Genomic DNA, 9,322 nt, shown 5'->3' with positions numbered 1-9,322 from the left:
CCCGTGCGTTGCACCGGGCGGTAAAATGGCATAACCTGCTAAATGTGCCGTTGTGCATCATTTTTATATCCATTTTAAATACATGTTGATAATATAATTAAAAGTGGGAATTTCCTTACTTTTAATAGAAGTTAACAGTTTAGCAAAAGAACCCGTGCGTTGCAACAGGTATGAAGTAAATTTCAGGGATTGCGTGATATTTAAGAGTTTATCTATCATGGTGAAATACTGAGCTCTATCTCTCAATCTGTTGTATTCTTCCTCGTCTTATCATGAATTCATATTTTATACTTCACCACTTCAAAGATAAGACAACCCATTAGTAAAGAGTTACGGCTACTTCCCTTCACCATCATGAGGGCTCGAATAGGATCAGGATTAGGACATGCAGAGTTGCGGGTGAGATGATATGACAGAGGGGGAGATGACATGACACGAAATAGGACGCAACCCCTCTTCCAGACCCAGTTCGAGCAGGATGCACCATTGTCGTACTCTCTCAACTCTTCGTCCGTCCCTCCTCTCTATCTCATCAACGGCATGAGGAACATCCAGACTCTAGGAATATATTGATGATCAAGTAGTCCATAGGTGAGCCCTAAATATGTTTTCCCTTAAGAAATAGCATTTCTTTTCAATATTTTTTTGAACAAATCTTTCCAATATTCCAGTCACACGTCTTTTAAGTACTGAAACTACTAATGTATTCATAATTAATATTAAGATATGGCAGGCTTAAATAGCAGCGAAGTAAATTGTATGCTAGCAGAGATCGACATCGAGCTCTACGCAAAAAAAAAGGAGATCGACATCTAGCAGCAGTGACATCGCATCGTTTAAGAAAAGCAGTAGCAACAGGCACTCCATCCAATCGAGAATTCCCTTTCCACCACTCAGTTCTTAAATTCTCCATACATCGACCTAGCACTCTGCCTGCATCATCCTTCTCATGCGCCCAACAGCCACCACCCAGCACCAACGTTGCAATGGGAGAAAAAACATCACACGCTTCTGACCCAGTAAGCGTGACGTAAGACCACCTTGCACACTCGGTCTACATTCTCTATTTCAACATGGCATCCCACCCGTGTCGCGACTTATATTCTCTGTCCCTCCATGCGTGTGTGATGTAGTTGCAATGAATGACAACATATTAAGAGCTAAAGTGATGAAGATTACAAATCTTATTTGCGATACAAATACCAGTGTTACGATATATAAATTTGCTCATACATTTTTTTTCTTTTGAGAGCTCCTAGTGCATATTAAATCTGTTCAAATGAGCATCCCAGTATAATCATTAGAGAATAAGAGAGTAATATAAATTTGCATAAAAGTTTACTAACATAGCCATGGAAAACAACCATATATCAGTCGTTGCATTAAGAAAGAAGTATTGAACTGGCCATGAGACATGATAAAAATTTGGAGGTTGTTAATAATGTATTCTAATTATATTCCTCTATATATTCATTTTCCCTCTCATTTGAATATCACAGATTGAAGAGGCAACCCTACCTCAACTTAGAAAAGAACCTGACCACCTGATATTATCAAGCGCACGTCTCAAGGAATCTGTCTCAGTCTGGTGCTTGGAAGAATTCTTCATGTTTTTTTCTGGAAGTCAGTCTTTTCGCCTTTTTTTTTGCCGAGTAGGATGCTGAAGAATGTGGTTTTGATCCTTTTGTTGCTGCTTCAGAGGTGCTAGTGCTACTCCTTGAACCCTTTTTTTTGCGGGAAGCTACTCCTTGACCTGATATGATTTCAGATTAAAGCAAGATGAGCTAGGAGCCTAAGACGGTAAGACCTGACATACACCTTCTACCACTGGACTAAGAATTCGGTATTTCTCTATAAATAATCAAAAGATATACATTAATCAACATCAATTGAACATAAACATCAACTATGCTCAATTCTGAAGATGTATGAAAATAACTAAATTTACCTTGGCAAAGTACCATACATCAGATGGAGACTCGTTTAGAGCAGGCCATGGTTCCAAGCTTCCGGCTGTGGTTGGCGAGAGCGACGGTATGGGGGCAGGAACTTGAGGGACATGCAGAAACCTTGCGCACCCTCACCGAAGTCGTGCACTTTCTGCGTATTGGAAACAACATCGCCGCTGATGTCCACAGTGTCGAACCTCTTCCACCATGTAGATGGTGATGCCTCAGGGTGGATGTACCGAGCGGGCCTTACAAATAAAGTTAAACCTCCATTTCAAAACACCCGATTCAGAACATTTTGCTTTCTTTATGAAGGTCAGGTTTCAAAATCCTCAACAATGATCGATTAAGTGTTGTCATCCATTTTCTGCAATAAAAAGAAGTTAAACCTTACACTGTTAGTTTGTTGAAACAACATTGCAAATTGTGTGAACGTGTAATCAAATATGGACTTCAATCAAACAGTGAATCAAACAACATGTATTAATCTTGACAGAAACTATCTATTAATTTGGAAAAGCTAATTATAAATGCACATGAGTGAGGTACTCTTGCTCAATTGATCTACCAGCTTCAGCCTCCTCCTCTGCTGCCATCTTCCATCCTTTAATCTCCTCTTTAACAGTTTTTACGTCGTCCATCATCAGTTCTCAACCTGAAGAATGCATCAGAAAAAGTTATGAGTTTCGCACATTACAGAACAATAAGGATGGCTTGACTGAATTAATCAAAAAAAGTTATGTTTAGTGTTTTGACAGCAAGCCGTACACAAAGAATTAAGAAGCGCATGATTTATTAACAAAGTAGCAACAACATGATTTATTAATGATAAATAGGAATTTTCAGGTTTTGATTGAATAGGGCGCAATTAACAAAATAGCATTGTGCAGCACACTTTTAGAACTACAAAATGAAAGCTATTCGACGCCATTTCAACTGCTGTCTTCTAAGGATATTTCCCTTTTCTGGATGTAGGAAATAATCCTGCAGACACTATTAGCTTTACTACGTCTCATTCACTCTGCTGAATTTTGGTTCTAGTGATGTAGGAACTGTTCACAAACAAGTATATGAGAAGCAAGCTCGGCTTTAGCAAAGAATATTAAAAACTTTAAAAAGCAAACAATACTGCATCACAGGAAGTGGTACTGGAACTTATCAGCGACATCTGTCACACTGCAAACAACATTGCTGGTTACCTATTACTTATTCTTGAAATATCAAACAAAAATTATATGATGATACTCATATCTATTAGTCAAACTTTGGGCTATTGCATAGTATCATGGTTCAGTTTAGCCGCTTCTGATCACAGGAGAACAAACTGATTGAATTTTGGCTGCTGTGTCGTAGCATGGTTCAGTTTAGACTGAATTTTGGCTACTGTGCAGTAGCATGGTTTAGTTTAGACGCTTGACCAAAACAACTCCAAATCAATACTGCTTGAGCAGTTTGAACCACGTACCTTGGCTACACAGGCGGACGTAATTCCGGCAAAGTCGGCAGTACGGAGAAATTCAGAATCAGCATGACCACAATAACATAATACAAAATATATGATGCAGGCAAGATGCTGCTGCAGCTGAAGCTGGCAAGAGAAAATAATTCTTATGAATTAGTGAAGTAAACACATATTACTCAGCCATGCTAAACCATTCGCAGAAAACAAACTCTTAGCTAGACTGATAAACTGAAGCAATCAGCCAATTACGACAGAACCAATTTCAGTCACCAGCAACATATGGCTCTACTTCATAGTGTTATCTGGCACAAGAGAAGTAATTGTAAGTTTAGCAAGGTTCTTTTGCGAGGATTGACAGGTCAGAAAAGTTGCTGAATATAACTGGCCAGACAAAAACCAGCATGTGTCTTTCGACCTGCACTCCAGAACCGAATATTCATGCTCACCCAATCAGATTCAATCCAGATCAAGATGCATATGGTTCTACTCCATACTATTATCTCATACAAGAGCGAGGTAATTATGAGTTTAACTTAGCAAGGTTATTTGCGAGGATTGAAAAGTCAAAAGGTTCCTGAATATAATTCGCTAGACATTCCTGCACTTAACCAAGTAAGTTTGTTTAACACAAATCGATCTAGTAGACGCGCTCATGGCAGTTAAAAATTATGCTTATTCTACAGACAAAAGCCAGCTTGTGTGGCATATTTTTACCTGGACTGCAGAACCAAATAATTCATGCTCATCCAATCAGATTCAATCGAGATCAAGATGGACAGGGCCTATCTATATGATCCATGGCAACTAAAATCGTCTCATCCTTGGCGATGAATAATTAGGTAGGATCAGGGACGCGTACGGGCGCGCGAGCAACAACAGTAGCCACGCACGGGCTCGCCAGCAAGACAGGGGACAGAAAAATAACTGAAACAGGGGTCAAGGGGATAGCTAAAAAATAAGGCCTGAACAATGTCGGCTTATTGATATTGATATAATATAATTCGTTGAGCAAACAACAAAGTACATATATACTACAACACAAAATTAAGTATTGTCCCTTAATCCAGCCAGGCTAAACTAAAGTCGCCATTAATTCTTGCAAAACATAAATCTGCTTGGACTGAAAATCCTAGAACAACGGAACTGTTATTTGGCGATGTCTTCATAATCATTATGCTGAATTGCACAAACTTAGTACCTTTCGAAAGCTATCAACAGCCTCTAAAACTTTCACCACATAAAACTACAAAGCTATTTCATAACTGAAGTAAGAACAGAATCGCATACAGAGCCAGGGGATAGAATTATATGTAAAACATGGGATTCCATCCAGTGAATATCAAGGGGATACAAACCTCTGGTGTAGCCGAGTCAGGCTACATTGGACGGATGGACGGATGTTCTTGTTCCTCCGGCGAACTCGGCGCTTCTTCCTCCGGTGAACTCGGCGACGACATTGGACGTTTCGTCGAAAATTGCAACGGGCTTTGATGGAGCTTATGGTACAAGGACGCAACCTGATGGAGATTCTGGCCGAGGGCCCTTCATTCTTATAGCAGGCAACTGAAATCCGGGTCGGGCACTCCATTGCTTGGTGTTGGACAAGGACACGACCTCCAATTGTCCATCCAAATCACGACACGGGAGAAAAACATCGGAGATTGAGAAGGATACGGCGGAGGAGCCCGGAGAGGACTGGCAGCGGCAGACAGCCACCAGCGCCAGCGCCTCCGCCTCCCCATACCCAGCTGCACCACCTCCTCGGTCTCCGTCTCCGCCGCCGGCCCCGCCAGCCGCTATGACTTCGAGCCACTGCTTGCCTACCTCTCCGACCCCTCCTCCATCGCCTCTCTCACCTCGCCGTCTCCTCCGCCCTCCATGCCAGCTCCCAAGCGTCGCCTCGCCGCGTCCTACTCCGCCGTGCCGTCGCACCTCGCACGAGTGGCACGCTCTGCACCGGGGCCTCGCCGCCAGCGACATGTCCCTGCCGCTCGCCTTCGCACTGCTCCCCTTCCTCCAGCGCCACCGCCTCTGCTTCCCGCTCGACCTGCTCCTCTCCTCGCTCTCCGTCTCTGGGCGCCTGCTCCCGCACTCGCTGCTACTCTCCTTCTCGCCCTCCCCGCTCCTGCTCCGCCCCCAACTTCTCCTGCTCCGCCGCGGCTGGAAAGGAAGAGGGAGTGTGTGGATAAGATGAAACTGAGGAAGGAATCGCGGGTTGAATTCTTACAAACACGGGGTTTTTTTGTAAAAAAACAAAACGTTTTCTCACATCCACTTAAAGAGGGACTGCGGGTTCAATTACTAAAAAAACACAGGGACTATTTTGCAAAATCGTCGATGACGTACGACCACACGGGTAAAGATTTATATTGGGTATGACTATGAGTGGATCTCTTTTACCATGAATTACAATGTTTAGTCAGTCCTTAATCTTTAAAGGTGCTCTGCATTTATATTGGGTATATAAAAAACACAGGGACTATTTTGCAAAATCGTCGACGACGTACGACCAGAAGCAATAGCTGGTTTATTAGTAGGTAAAGATTTATATTGGGTATGACTATGAGTGGATCTCTTTTACCATGAATTACAATGTTTAGTCAGTCCTTAATCTTTAAAGGTGCTCTGCATTTATGTTTTGCGATCTCAGAAAGGGCTAGCGAGATACCATCTTGTTCTACCATATTATGATTGTTTTGAGAAAGTGTTGTCATCCAAGATTTATTATTATTGCTCGCTAGTTGATTATGCCATTGATATGAGTAAACATGAGACCTGAGAGTTATTGTGAATATGGTTAGTTCATAAACTTTGCTGAAAACTTGAATGTTGGCTTTACATATTTAGAACAATAAGAGCAAACAGAGTTTGTAAAAGTTTTTCTTTATCACTTTCAGTTTGCCAACTGAATTGCTTGAGGACAAGCGAAGGTTTAAACTTGGGGGAGTTGATACGTCTCCGTCGTATCTACTTTTCCAAACACTTTTGCCCTTGTTTTGGACTCTAACTTGCATGATTTGAATGAAACTAACTCGGACTCACGTTGTTTTCAGCAGAATTGCCATGGTGTTATCTTTGTGCAGAAACAAAAGTTCCCGGAATGACCTGAAACTTCACGGAGATTATTTTTTGAAATAATAAAAAATATTGACGAAAGAATTAAGGCCAGGGGGCCCACACCCTTTCCACGAGGGTGGGGGGCGCGCCTGCCCCCCTGGGCACGCCCCCTGCCTCGTGGGCCCCCTGGAGCTCCACCGACCTCAACTCCAACTCCATATATTCGTGTTCGGGGAGAAAAAATCAGAAAGAAAGATTCATCACGTTTTACAATATGGAGCCGACGCCAAGCCCTAAACTCTCTCGGGAGGGCTGATCTGGAGTCCGTTCGGGGCTCCGGAGAGGGGGATCCGTCGCCGTCGTCATAATCAACCATCCTCCATCACCAATTTCATGATGCTCACCGCCGTGCGTGAGTAATTCCATCGTAGGCTTGCTGGATGGTGATGGGTTGGATGAGATTTATCATGTAATCGAGTTAGTTTTGTTAGGGTTTGATCCCTAGTATCCACTATGTTCTGAGATTGATGTTGCTATGACTTTGCTATGCTTAATGCTTGTCACTAGGGCCCGAGTGCCATGATTTCAGAAATGAACCTATTATGTTTTCATGAATATATGTGAGTTCTTGATCCTATCTTGCAAGTCTATAGTCACCTACTATGTGTTATGATCCGGCAATCCCGAAGTGACAATAATCGGGACCACTCCCGGTGATGACCATAGTTTGAGGAGTTCATGTATTCACTATGTGTTAATGCTTTGGTCTGGTACTCTATTAAAAGGAGGCCTTAATATCCCTTAGTTTCCACTAGGACCCTGCTGCCACGGGAGGGTAGGACAAAAGATGTCATGCAAGTTCTTTTCCATAAGCACGTATGACTATATTCGGAATACATGCCTACATTACATTGATGAATTGGAGCTAGTTCTGTGTCACCCTATGTTATGACTGTTACATGATGAATGTCGGGTGGTTGGTGCGACATATGCCAACGGATGGCTTATCATTGTAGGTGCCAATAAAACATCGCCGGTGCCTGGAAACGGGATGAGGCGAAGACATGCACGCCGGCGGATCTTACCCAGGTTCGGGGCTCTCCGAGGAGATAACACCCCTAGTCCTGCTCTGCGGGGTCTCCGCATGATCACTAGATCAAGGAAAGGTAGCTACAATCGCTCCTAGAGCTGTTGGGTTCAAGGGAGAAGAAGAACAAGGCTAGCTCTTGCTTCTCTCTATCTCTATGGTGTGTGTGCTATGTTCAGAAGCCAACCCTTTGCGTGGGTGCTCCGGGGGGTTTATATAGGCCTACCCCCCGGGGGTACAATTGTAATCCGGCTGGGCTCTGGTCCCAGCCGTCAGTGTCTACACTCGCCGGCTTCTCCGCCGGCTGTTGGGGCCCGCCGACTGGTGGGTCCCGCCGGCTGCCGGCCTCTTGGCCGACAGGCCGGCCCCACCGCCTAGGGTCTTGTCGGTGGCTGCTTACTGTAGCCTCGCCTCTAATGACGAGGGCTTTGTCGAGGTAAGCGTGGCTACAGTGTGCCGCCTTGAGGGCTCTCACTGTAGCCTCACCTCGTCTTGTCTTCTTAATGGGGCTCCTACTTCGAGGAAGGGAGTAGCCGGCTTCTGGGGGCCGGCTACACCCCCGGCCGACTGGGGGAGGCCGGGCCGCCTTTGCGCCTCTCTCTGGCAGAAGGGGCCCGCCGCCCGCAGGCCGTACAGGAGTCGGTCGTGGATGACGTTGAGGCTGGCATGGCTACAGTGCCGAGCCGAACGGGAGACGGCCATCCCGTACGGCCTCTTGTGGCCATGCCTGCCTCGGGCCTTGGGGGTAGTGGGCCGCACTATGGCCACACCCCGTCTTGTCACCGTTATGTGGGTGTAGCTTTGGTGGTTGTGGTCTCGGCCGGCTTCTTGGAGTCGGCGCTCTTCTTGGCCGGCTTCCCGGAGTCGGCCACCCCGTAGTTGTCCTGGGGAGAGGTTGCTGAGGCTGGGTCGCCTTCCGGGAGTCGGCTTTAGAGGTAGCCGGCCAGGGAAGGCGGCCCAATGCTTGGAGTGCTTGGAGGCCCAAAGGCCTGATAATTTTTTCAGAAGAACCAGGGGCAGTCGGTTAGGCTACCCGTGGCCATTTACTCCGACAGTAGTCCCCGAAGCTGATTGGGCTTCGAGGTGGAATAGGGGTTGAGAAGCTCGATCAGCTTCCTATCTTGACAAGTCGGCAGCTGGGAGCCGGCTTTGGTTAGGCGTGCCGCCTTGGTCGAAAACTCCGGAGTCGGAGGGCGGGAGCTCGCTAGTGTGTGCACCGGGCCGCGGGCCGGCCACTTGCCGTCTGCGAACCACGTGGCCTACCTTGGCTAGAAAGCCTGCTAGCCCACGCGCGCGACGGGACGTCGCCGCAGGGTGGGGGCCCGCCACGTCCGCGCCCGGGCCCAGGCGCGGATTCTTTGCATCCCGAAACCGCCCACACGTCTCCTTGTGGCAGTTTCGGCCCGCCTTTAGGGCGCAATAATCGCGGTGCGTCGGGGGAATGGGTGCAGTTAATCCCACGTCCCCCCCACGTCCGGCCTCCCCGGCCTCGCCTCGCGGAGCTATAAGTAGGGGGAGGTGGAGGGCGGCAGGCCCTCGCACGCTCCTCCTACTTCCACCATCTTCTTCGCTCGCCGTTTCTCGCGACAGCGCCTCGCCGCCGCGCTCTTCCACTACTCGCTCCTCCGTCGCCGCACTTGTTCTCACCATGCCTCCCGCCACGGAGCAGTACGGCGGGGATTGGGACGGCTCCAATGTCCACGAAGATCACGTCGAGTTCCTCCGCCAGACGCAACGGCTGCCCGGCGTGGACAAGGTGGAGGTCCG

The 9,322-nt window shown here is 46.6% G+C and overlaps 1 long non-coding RNA gene across 2 annotated transcripts; it reads right to left on the bottom strand.

The window, feature by feature from the left end:
* Nucleotides 1-1,216: 1,216 nt before the first annotated feature.
* Nucleotides 1,217-5,602, bottom strand: LOC123096625 (uncharacterized). 2 transcript variants are annotated; one of them, XR_006446664.1, is made up of 4 exons: nucleotides 3,415-5,602; nucleotides 2,499-2,604; nucleotides 1,949-2,316; nucleotides 1,217-1,753 (listed from the first exon to the last, which is right to left on the bottom strand). It is a non-coding gene; the product is annotated as an uncharacterized lncRNA (long non-coding RNA). The 2 variants fall into 2 exon arrangements; XR_006446663.1 differs by having other exon boundaries at nucleotides 1,949-2,604.
* Nucleotides 5,603-9,322: the final 3,720 nt, after the last annotated feature.

Source organism: Triticum aestivum, chromosome 4D, assembly GCF_018294505.1.
Source record: "Triticum aestivum cultivar Chinese Spring chromosome 4D, IWGSC CS RefSeq v2.1, whole genome shotgun sequence".
Classification (NCBI taxonomy): domain Eukaryota; kingdom Viridiplantae; phylum Streptophyta; class Magnoliopsida; order Poales; family Poaceae; genus Triticum; species Triticum aestivum.
Note: the sequence above shows the minus strand (reverse complement) of the source record. Positions and strands in the feature narration are given on the sequence as shown.